The sequence below is a fragment of the Salmo salar genome, chromosome ssa28 (assembly GCF_905237065.1).
Source record: "Salmo salar chromosome ssa28, Ssal_v3.1, whole genome shotgun sequence".
Taxonomy (NCBI): Eukaryota; Metazoa; Chordata; class Actinopteri; order Salmoniformes; family Salmonidae; genus Salmo; species Salmo salar.
In genome coordinates this window covers 19609427-19621253 of record NC_059469.1, presented here as the reverse complement: position 1 = coordinate 19621253, position 11827 = coordinate 19609427, and the positions used below count along the sequence as shown (strand labels likewise).

Below are 11827 nucleotides of genomic sequence, written 5' to 3'. Positions count from 1 at the left end.
TGTTATTATAGGCTCATGAGAGCCTGAACAAATATACACCTGAAATAATTGTTTATTTTTGAGGGCCTCAAAAGGGCCTCTCTGTACCCCCACACTAACATAATGGTACCCATACCAACCAACACACATACACAAAAAAAGTTTCCATGTAGTTGAGTTGTGAGTGGATGTGGGCCAATTATGTCGGAATGTGAAGTGGTAGGGGGCTTCACGTGTCAAAACCTTTTTAATGACAAGGATGAGGAAGGCAATAAAAACAGTAGCTGCCAAAGGAGGTTCGTTCAGAGTTTGTTAAAACAATGTACGAACTAATCACGGCAGAGGGCCCTGCACCACATGAGAGCCGCCCCCCAGAGGGCAGAGCAGGGGAGATGGAAGTACCACATGGAGCGAGCTGCTGCCATGGAGGTCAGAGATGTGAGAGACCGAGCACAGAGGGGAAGGCGTGGGCTTCCTCTAGCCTGCACGGTCCTGACTGACTTTCACAGTCTCACGTGGTGCGTTCTGGCTGTTGACCCTGTACTGCTGAAGATCTCTATCGGGTCTTCAAGGGACCGGCAAACCATCCCTGCTGCTTGTAGGATGGTTTTAGGATACAGCACTTTCCCAAAAACAAAAACTGATATTTTTACTTTGACTTCCTGCTGTATCTTTGTCTTATGTAGAGTCAGCTGTTAGTGATGCTTTATTTGAATGTTGTATCATAATTCCTGCCATAGGTTATCATTCATATGACTTTGAGTTTGGTATTATCTACTGCATTATGACAGTTTGACATAAATGTAGGTCACATCATGGCTGGCATGGCTGTCAAAGTCATCATGTTTATGACAACATTATCACATTCCCACATTTGTCGGTTATGCAGTATGTAATATCAGTGTAACTTGGGAGTGTTATTTATTGAGGAGAAAAACATTAAAAGTTTCTGTTCAATTTTAATTGACCCACTGACCTAGGGAAAAATAATAATGGCTATATGCAGTGTATCAAAAAAAAAATATATATTTTTTGCTTAGGTCACTGATTCAGACTCATATAGAGCAGGAATAGATGAATGCACCATCTCGAATGTTATCATCTAATTAACTATGCAGATTTTATTAACAGCCAGTCACCAAGGGCAAGTGCTGAGGCACATTCTATTAGAAATGCTAATAGGCCAATTAATGTGGCCGGTGTGAAGGCCTTTCTTCTCTCCGGAGAATAAACCCTGCCCTCGACTGTGTTAAACATATGGCTGTTATTTATTATGGCAGTGCTATTGCAAGTAGCTACAATTCCCATGATGTGCTCTCATACAGTATATTAACAGCTCATTCCCACAGCATTGTGTTGGATCTGGGTTTATGTGCCACTGACTGTCACCAACCATTGCCCTTGCTGGCAGGCTTTTGTCTAGATCTATATTGAGGGTTAACAGAGGGAGGTGCCTAGGTTGCATATTAATGAGGAGTAAGGGTGTTGGGGCCTATAGAAGGCCCAGTTATATACTGTAAACACTCATCTCCATGCCAATCCACCCATCCCACTAACATTTGATTTAGCCATCAACTCCTGGTTTGGAGTCCAGGTTCACAGTATTTTACTGAATGTGAAGTCAAGTAAAACCTCAACATGTCTCTCTGGATCTGTTTATTTTGAACCAGCATCGTCAAATGGTGACAACAATGGCTTGATTCGCTCTCCGCTAACGTCATCCCCAGATCCCACCGTTGGATTGGATCAACAACCGTGCTAACTGAAGCACACATAATCTTAGCAAACAGAAGTAATGGCCATATCTTAAACAATATTTAGTTCTGATAAATGCACAAATGTATTGGGGTTGACATTAGCAATGAGTAACGTTTTGATTGTAATCAACCAGATCACTAGTCACTCAGAAAAAAATGGTGTTGATGCAACAGGCACAAGGACACATAATGTACAGTATAGTATCTGTAAGCGCGTGTGTATCGTTTTGCTTGTTGGGGGAATCATTTTGTTGCATAAAAAAAAACAGCTCTGTCTTTCATATTCTGCCAAAATTGCCTGCACATGTCCTCAGACAAGCTAAGCATTAAGTATAGCAGAGTTGTGATTTACTGGAGACTGTGAGTCCAGTCACAGCCATAGAGCCTCCCCTAGGAAAACAAAAGAAAGAAACCTCACAGATTCTATGCTGTGGTTTACCCCCCAAATCCTCAGGGTTCTGGTGGCAAACTGATCCAAACCAGTCTTATTTTCCCCCCACATTCGAGGGACTTCTGTAAATTATACTTGAGTGTATTTTGATGCAAGACACTGAGTCAACCAAAAGGACAAGAAAAGACAATAAAAAGTAACAAAGAGGGCAAAATGGTGCTTAGCCCAGTACCAACCCTCTCATTATGAAGTCCCCTCTTCTCCCTCTGGCTTTTTCAGCTGAAACGCTCTGCTTCGCTCCCAGTCCCAACACAGCAACATTTAAATCACTTTACTCCTAACAGGAAGGCTTGGGCAAAGTCTCGTTCCTCTCCACTATATTTAGACGTCAGTGTTTATAAATTGCATCCCTTCACAAATGTGTTGACTCAAGCTCGGCCTTACTGGAGGCAGGCAGGCAGGCTGCCCAGCCGCCCTTTCTCTCTGTGCTCAGGCACTAATCAGGGGTCGCTGTGGATCAGGGGTCACTGTGGATCAGGGGTCACTGTGGCAGCAGTCTGCCAGCCGGGGGAGGACGGCAGGCTTGCAGCCGGCTGCATTCTCCCGGTCACAGAAGGCCAGTGTGGCTTAGATTCTTACACTTAAATGTCCATTCTCTTTCTCTTTACAGCTACTGTATTCTGTTGAATTTTGCCACCAGAAAGATGGTGCAGTGTGGATGATAGTAGGCTATGTAGTCAATAGAACACTGGAGCCATTCTCTTCCCTTTAGGAAGATTTCACCAAGGATTTGGACTGTTGCCTCTTTCCCACCGTGATCCCCTAATTATCATTAATGACACAGGCAGAATGATACAAATCAAGGTACTTTCATCTATCAAAGATTTATGCTATTGGAAATGGGAATTAGTGGCCCTTTCCTTTGGCAATCATTATCTCTGATTATGTTTTCTGGATAATGTGAGAGAAACTGACAAACTGCTGTTGGCTCGAAGATGACATCTGGAACATTCTAAGCAGCGTTGCGGGTCCAATGAGCCCTATGATCATTTAGCAAGTCTTTAGCAGGGCCGGTGACAGAGGAGCTGCGAGACTGACTCCCAGTAGCATATGGCTTTGTAGTTAGGCAAGGAGTCACCCTCTCCTGGGCCTAACAGCAGTCATGCCACAAAGAGCCAATTACATGTACATTTAAAAGCCATTGAACTGAACAGGTCCAACAAGCACGGCTAGGTTTCCCAGTCTCAACCTCAGATGCCCTTGCATCTTCCTTCTCCGGGGTTTTTTCCATGGAAACTTCTGCCCCTGCCAGCCGGCCACACACTCAGTAACACCGGGTTATAAATGGACTAGCTATTTCCACCCAAATGGCACCTGGAGAGGAGATGCCATGCACTTCCTCTGACCTGATGTCAATCACATGCTTGAAGCCCTGGGTTAAGAGGGAGGCGCAGGGGTCACCACGGGCCATGGTCCTCTCTTCCATGACCTGAGCTGTGGAGGATCAGCATGAGGAGAGTCACTCAGGTGTTTTCTCCCTCCCATGGGTTCCTTATGATAAATAATGGGGAAGTGACGGCCGCTCTTCGACAGAGCAGACCCTTTGATCCTGCCTCTGTGGCAATAAAAGGCTTTGATGCTGCTTTAGCACTGTCCATGTTTCACATTGTCAGAATCCAAGCTAAGCTTTTCTGAATAGAGGTGTTGCCTTGATCCTACGTCTTAAAGGGACGTGGCCTCCTTGGCTACTGTTAGGTGAGAGTCAGTGGAAGTGCTTGGAGTCGGCCATGGTGCCATCCTGTCCTCCTATAGTTGTGCTAATGAGAACCTCCAATTTTGATCCAGTTGTATCTTTCCACAGGAAACCAAGCGACATAGGCCTACTAATATATTACACTATACAGTAACCATGGTATGCTGCTAATACTTACCACTTCAAAAGCGGGCTTACTCATTTAGTTTGTTTCTCATCTAGACAGTTAGACACAAAGGAATCAATGTCACCTCGTGATATTTGTCTCTAAAGAGATTAAACTGTTTTGTACTAGTAGACAAATGCAGAACAAGGAGGAATTCCACACAAACTTTATGGTGTGAGTATTCTGTAATGGAAGGACCACTATTTAAATAGTGGGGTCTGAGTTGAGTTATCTAAATCACCACTGCTACTGTAGCAGTAAAGGGCACTTACTCATCCCATCCTAAACCACCACAGCATCCTGAGGACAGATGCCGTCCTTCAGATGAGCTGGGTAATTGAGCAGTAAACAGGAATCCCTCCTAATAGGCAGATACATGCCATCAGCCTGTTTCTTTGATAAGAAGACGTGCTTCCCGTTGACAGGGTCTTGTCAAACAGCATCCTACCAGGAACTCCCTAATATACCTTTTAGAGGGAGGAGGTGATTGTAATACATGTTCTAATGAAGCAGACTGACCATAATAGACTCAAAGGGAAGTGTGTGTGTGTGTGCGTGCGTGCGTGCGTAAATTGGGGGGTCAATGAGGAGGAACTCAGGAGCTGGCTGCCACATCGTTAATCACTGTGGAGGAGAAACCCCTGCTGCCAGGGAGGTGTGAATAACCCCCATTCTCACCTTGGACCATCCCCAAGTGCCAAAGGCCTGCTGGGCAGCCACTTCACAGAGGCCTGGGAAAGATCCAGGCAGAAACAACACAGACAGAGGGACACCTGGAAGTAGGGAGGGACACAAGGTTACGCATACAGTGACTTCGACATCCATTGTTTTGGATTCCTTAGTTGTGGAACTGCCACGTCCGTTTGGGACATTACAACAACAGAGAAGTTACTGCAAACAACAAACACAGTTTGTTTCCCCTCGGACACCATTTAAATTTTCTTTACCACGCTGCTCACTTCCGTTTGGACTCTCCTCAACACCATTTCGTCAACAAAATAATAACAGAGGGACTGGGTAGAACAGTGGTGCTGGTTCCCTTAATGCAGATTCCATCTTTAAGGCCTTGGTGTTTATATTTTAACTTGTGCTTTACCAAGTAGGGAACAACATGATTCAGGTTTCTGACCCAGATTACAGATGAAGTGGTTTAGTAGAGGGTTCTCCAAGAAGAGGGCTGTCGGAAGAGCACACCTGTCGGTTTAGAAGCAATCCTTTCTTTCTTTAGATTACTATTGCATAGTGTATATGAGAACCATATAGAATACCAGTCAAAAGTTTGGACAAACCTACTCATTCAAGGGTTTTTCTTTATTTTTAATATTTTCTACATTGTAGAATAATAGTGAAGACATCAACACTATGAAATAACACATATGGAATCATGAAGTAACCAAAAGTGTTAAACAAATCAAAATATATTTTATATTTGAGATTCTTCAAAGTAGCCACCCTTTGCCTTGATGACAGCTTTGCACTTTCTTGGCATTATCTCAACCTGCCTCATAAGGAAGTCACCTGGAATGCATTTCAATTAACCTTGTAAAAAGTTAAAAGTGGCATTTGTGGTTTACAGAAGATAGCCCTACTTGGTAAAAGACCATGTCCATATTATGGCAAGAACAGCTCAAATAAGCAAAAAGGAACAACAGTCCATCATTACTTTAAGACATGAAGGTCATTCAATCTGGAACATTTCAAGAAATTTGAAAGTTTCTTCAAGTGCAGTCGCAAAAACCATCAAGCGCTTTGATAAAACTGGCTCTCACGAGGACAGCCACAGGAAAGGAAGACCAAGAGTTGCCTCTGCTGCAGAGGATAAGTTCATTAGAGATTTTTTTTACCCTCTATTTAACTAGGGAAGTCAGTTAAGAACAAATTCTTACAATGACAGCCTAGGAACAGTGGGTTACCTGCATTGTTCAGAAGCAGAATGACAGATTTTTACCTTGTCAGCTCGGGGATTCGATCTAGCAACCTTTTAGTTACTGGCCCAACACTCTAACCACTAAGCTACCGGCCTCCAAGTTACCAGTCTCAGAAATTGCAGCCCTAATAAATGCTTCACAGAGTTCAAGTAACAGACACATCTCAACATCAACTGTTCAGGGGAGACTGCGTGAATCAGGCCTTTATGGTCGAATTGCTGCAAAGAAACCTCTACTAAAGGACACCAATAATAAGAAGAGACTTGCTGGGGCCAAGAAACACAAGCAATGGACATCATCTGATGAGTCCAAATTTGACATTTTTGGTTCCAACCGCTGTCTTTGTGAGACGCAGAGTAGGTGAACGGATGATCTCTGCATATGTGGTTCCCACCATGAAGCATGGAGGAGGAGGTGTAATGGTGTGGGGATGCTTTGCTGGTGATTTATTTAGAATTCAAGGCACACTTAACCAGTATGGCTACCACAGCATTCTGCAGCGATACGCCATCCCTTCTGGTTTGCGGTTAGGGAATATAATTTATTTTCCAACAGGACAATGACCCAACAAACCTTCAGGCTGTGTAAGGGCTATTTGACCAAGATGGAGAGTGATGGAGTGCTGCATCAGATGACCTGGCCTCCACAATCACCTGACCTCAAACCAATTGAGATTGTTTGGGATGAGTTGGACCACAGATAGAAGAAAAAGCAGCCAACAAGTACTCAGCATATGTGGGAACTCCTTAATGACTGTTGGAAAAACATTCCAGGTGAAGCTGGTTGAGAGAATGCCAAGAGTGTGCAAAGCTGTTATCATGGCAAAGGGTGGCTACTTTGAAGAATCTCGAAAATAAAATATATTTGGATTTGTTTAACTCTTTTTTGGTTACTACATGATTCAATATGTGTTATTTCATAGTGTTGATGTCTTCATTATTATTCTACAATGTAGAAAATAGTACAAATAAAGAAAAACCCTTGAATGAGTAGTTGTGCCCTAACTTTTGACTGGTACTGTACATAGATCTTTATAAATGGTTCTAGTTGCTACAGGATTGCAAGTTGAAGAGAGACAAAGACCAAGAGATTCAAACAAATTCATTACATCATTCCAGTACACACAATGTTCTATTTCCAAACGTGTGACAGTGTCATACACCAGTTTCCTTTACTAGATAAAATGTCAATGATAGGGTATCTCATCCTGTCAAAGTGAAAGGGAGTGTCTGTGTGTCTCAGTAGCCACCCTGAGGTTTGTCAAGGGAAGCTGGAGCCACGCACCTATCTCTGATCACTTGATTGAGTGCTGTTTTTAGAAACTCTGCATCCTGCTCCATGTCCCCCCACCTTTTCCTATTACTGATACCTTTGTCATTCATTCTGTTCCAGGGAGGTTAAGTGCGGGGGATGTTAGGCTTATGATGAGCTACGTATGATAACACAGTTGCAACTGATTCTGAGGAGAGAATCAACACTCTCACTCCTAATGAAGCCCTGTGTGTTTCGCAGGGTTCTGGTTCACTGTGTTGGGGCTCATTACACTCATAATGGCAAGGATGTAAAGTGGAAATCTTTCCAACAGGGAGGGATGGCTATGCTGTTTAAATACAGGGTCTTGGTGTATGGCATTTCTCAAAATACAGAAAATGAATTGTGTCATCTGAAATATGTGATGACAATTCTCATTTGTCAAGTTTTATACATGCTGGAACATTAATGTGCTATCCTTTTTTCTGGTAAATCAATTAAAACGTATCTGTCATTATCCACTAAACATATCATTCCATTAAGTCATTACATTTTTGCGTATGCAAGCAGCAGATTTTCCCAGTTCTCTCTGAGCTTTGGTTTAATTTCTTGAGTCCCTACTTTGGTTGTTAGTGACCCAGCATTCTGCAACAAAATACAGCATTCTAACTTAATAAAGTGTACATCTGTTTCTTTAGTTTTTCTGTAATTCATGAACTATTTAGAATTCTCTTGATTTGTTTCATGAAAAGAGAAGCTGCATTTGGGATCTGATTTAATTATATCTCTTTCCCACAAGCTGTTGTCTCCCTGTACATTTTGCCCCCCTCTCCTTCCCTTTGGAGCTGTCTGTGGGAAAAGCCATCCAGCTAGCAGGGTAGAGAAAGCATTGAAATTGGTAATTCAATTCCACTGTATTGCAATGAGCAGAGAGAGAGGGAGACACGGAGGAAGAGGAAGACAGAGAGAGGCGGGAGAGAGAGGGAGTGGCGAAGGGGGGAGAGAGAGAGGCGGGGGAGAGAGAGAAGAGAGAGAGAGAGATGCAATATTGGTATATTATATGACACCTTGTTGACTGCAGTAGTCTGAAGAATGATGATGATCTTATGTCCAAACAATCAATACATTACATTACACTTCACTATAAAACTCGCAAAGATCTTAATTTTACCGAACAGGAATGAGTAAGTCAGCAGCACAAGAGAATGGCGATGGGCCATGTTGCAGCATGGCTCTACTTGTGCAGTTGCTGAGACGAGGTAACTGGGCCCTGTCAACAGTAACGCTCCCCTGTCCCTAAGTGTAGAAGAGCCCTGATAACAGCCAGCATGTGGGTGAGAGGTGCTGTTAGAGCAGACAGGGCTGAGCTCCAGCCTCACGCCACCGGGGTGTTACCTCTCCCCCCTAACCTTCCCCTCCCTCTGCCCCCACTGCTATCTCCTGTGCCTCTTTAATGAACCCAAGTGTCAAAACAGGGATGATGAATAGAAAGTGCCCATGTACAGATGCAGTGTGATAAGTAGGGAGGAGCAATGGTGTGTGTGTGTTTGTGTGTGTGTGTTTGTGTGTGTGTGTTTGTATGTGTGGAGGACAGAGACTTGAGAGGAGGTGTGCAGATCAAAGGTGGTTCTGTTATGGAGTTTGATTAAACTGTGGACCTGTAATACGGACCCACTAAGTCCTTTACCATCCCACAACAACAATGGGCTTCCTGAAGCTTTGGAGGAATGCCACAAATAACTGTCTCCAATCAGTCAGTCTGCCACAGCATGGCATGTATGGGAGCCTACAGGTCTACCTGAACCATTGTAACCAGAGTCTATACTTTGAAACAATCATGGTGAGGGAGTGGGATTACTAGAATGGTGCCTGTGAGGTACTGTAGTAAATATGTGGTTTGTTGCAAAGCTGAGTAAAATCTCCTAATAAACTAAGAACAGAAATATACTGTAGTATACTATGACCCCAGCCTCACGCTATTCCATAGGCTGGGGTCATAGTAACTAAAGGCTGCTTGTCCATGCCTCTTGGTCCTAGGCTTCGGGATAGTTAAAAGGCCAGTGCCAGAGTACCTGAGGACCTACTGGGTACATAATTAAAAAGCATGTCTGACATGTATTGGGGAGCACAATTGTGGATTGATTTCAAAACCAATAGAAGAATCTTACAATTTATTCTAAAACTCACAGGCAGCCAGTGCAGAGACTTTAAAACCAATGTAATGTGCTCTCCGTCTGGTCTTGGTCAGTACCCGTGCTGCAGCATTCTGTATGTTTTGCAGTTGACCAGTGGTTTTCTTGGGTAGACCAAACAGGGGAGCATTACAGTAGTCAAGCCTGCTTATAATAAAAGCATGTATGAGTCTCTCTGTATCAGCCTTAGAGAGAAACGGCTGCACCTTAGCAAGGTTCCTCAGGTGGTAAAAAGCTATTTTGGTCAAATTCCTAATGTGTGTTTTGAAACTGAGTTAAGAATCTAAAATGACAGCTAGGTTTTTTACCTTGTGTTTTATCTTTATAGCCCGTGAATTAAAATGTGCGGTTCTCTCTCTGTGCTTTGGCTCCAGCAATAAGTACCTCAGTCTTATCTTGATTTAGCTGGAAGAAGTTGTGAGCCATCCAAGTATTTAAATCATCAATACAGTCTAACCATTTATCCGTGGAGCTAAAATCCTCTTGTGACACAGAAATGTAAAGTTGTGTGTCATCTGTGTAGCAGGGAAAATCAATCCTGTGCTTTCTGATAATGCTGCCAAGGGGTAACATATATAAACTGAACGGTAATGGACCCAAAATCAAACCTTGTGGAAAGCCACGTCATATCAATTTTCTTTGAGTTATGTTCCTCAAGGGTGACAAAAAAATAGACTGGTTAAATAGGTCCTAAACCAATTTAGAACTGGCCCGGAGAAGCCAACCCACCTCTCCAGTCTGTCTAGAAGGACATCAGAGTCAACCGTGTCGAATGCAGCACATACATCCAAGAATACAAGGACAGAGAGCTTCTAGGCATCTGTGTTTTATTTTAATACAGTTGCCACTTAAATCATTTTGCTGTTTAAAAAACAATGTCTCCAGAATTTTACTTACAGTTTTTCTCAATTGTTTACACACAAATACTGGTACTTGAGACACAATGACCACAACATGTAACTCATGCACCAACCCCCTGAACCAATTCTGCTAAACTACAAGCACAATTCCTGCTTTACACTGAAATTGCAGTTCTAAAACACACTTTTTTCAAAACACTACACACAATTCTTTGCATTTGGCACAATTTTCATGCAGAAAATCTCTTTTTTTCACAATGAACACACTGCCATTCAAATATGCACACTGACTCATCACATGGGCAAACACCCGTCACACAGTTTTACAATTAGCAATCAGAGCTTTAGCATAAAAGGGCAACAGGTGAGCTCTTCTGTTTTGGAGCAATGGATGCCAACATTGGAAACAGAGGCAGAGGAGTGAGAGTAAGAGGAGGAGGACGGGGAGGACGAGGAAGGCCAAGGACCGTAATCTCTGATGGGATCCGAGCCACTTTGGTTGATCATGTGGTCTAACAATGAGGGAGGCTGGGCAAAGAGTACAGCCAAATTTGAGCAGGTACACTGTAGCATCCGGACATTCCGAAATGAGAATAGGTAAGAAATCTACTCTCACTAGACAATTGCAGAACTGCATATCAATACAGTACTCAATGAGTACAGTAGTACAGTATTGCCTGTGGACTGTTCTGTAGGACTGTAAAAATAAAGTATGTTTCAAGTATTTGGGAAATGTATTCCTACTTTGTATTTACAGTATTTGACTATTTGTTTGGCAGAACTGAAAGATTACCAACACAAGGTGGTCGGGAATGTGTTCTGTCTCCTGAACAGGAAACTGAAATCATGAACATGGTCCTAGAAAATAACGCCATAACATTACGGCAAATACAAAGAAAAATAATAGAAAACAATGAGATATTTCAAAATATTGATAGGGTAAGCTTATCAACACTGGACCGTGTCTTGCACAGAAATAATCTCAGGATGAAGCAGGTCTACAGGGTGCCATTTGAACGCAATTCAGAAAGAGTCAAAGAATTGCGATATAACTATGTGCAAGTGAGTCCTATACAATCCCACAATTGATGCATACTCTCAACACTGTATAAATTATACATATTTCGGTATTGTAATCATAATGATTGTGCTTCACAATAGTGACCACTCCATGTCTATTTCTGATATTGTCATGTGTGTTTCAGAGAGTCCTTGAGCTAGAGGTGGCTGCAGTGGAGCACCAGTTCATCTTCATTGATGAGGTTGGATTCAACCTCACAAAAATATGAAAGAGGGGAAGGAATATCATTGGCCAGCGTGTTCAAGTCCCTGGCCAGCGCGGAGGGAACATCACAATGTGTGCAGCGATTACCCACCACGGCGTCATCCATCACCATGCTACCCTTGGCCCCTACAACACCGCCCATCTGATCACATTCCTGGACACCCTACACAACACACTCATTCCACCAGATCAGGTAGATGGCCCAGAGCAGCTCAGGTACGTTGTCATTTGGGACAAGGTAAGTTTCCACAGGGCTGCTCTGGTT

The 11827-nt window shown here is 43.0% G+C and overlaps 1 long non-coding RNA gene across 1 annotated transcript; it reads left to right on the top strand.

Annotated features, from left to right (window-relative positions):
* Window positions 1-11100: 11100 nt before the first annotated feature.
* LOC123731478 (uncharacterized) lies at window positions 11101-11561 on the top strand. Its single transcript, XR_006762628.1, has 2 exons — window positions 11101-11339; window positions 11483-11561. It is a non-coding gene; the product is annotated as an uncharacterized lncRNA (long non-coding RNA).
* Window positions 11562-11827: the final 266 nt, after the last annotated feature.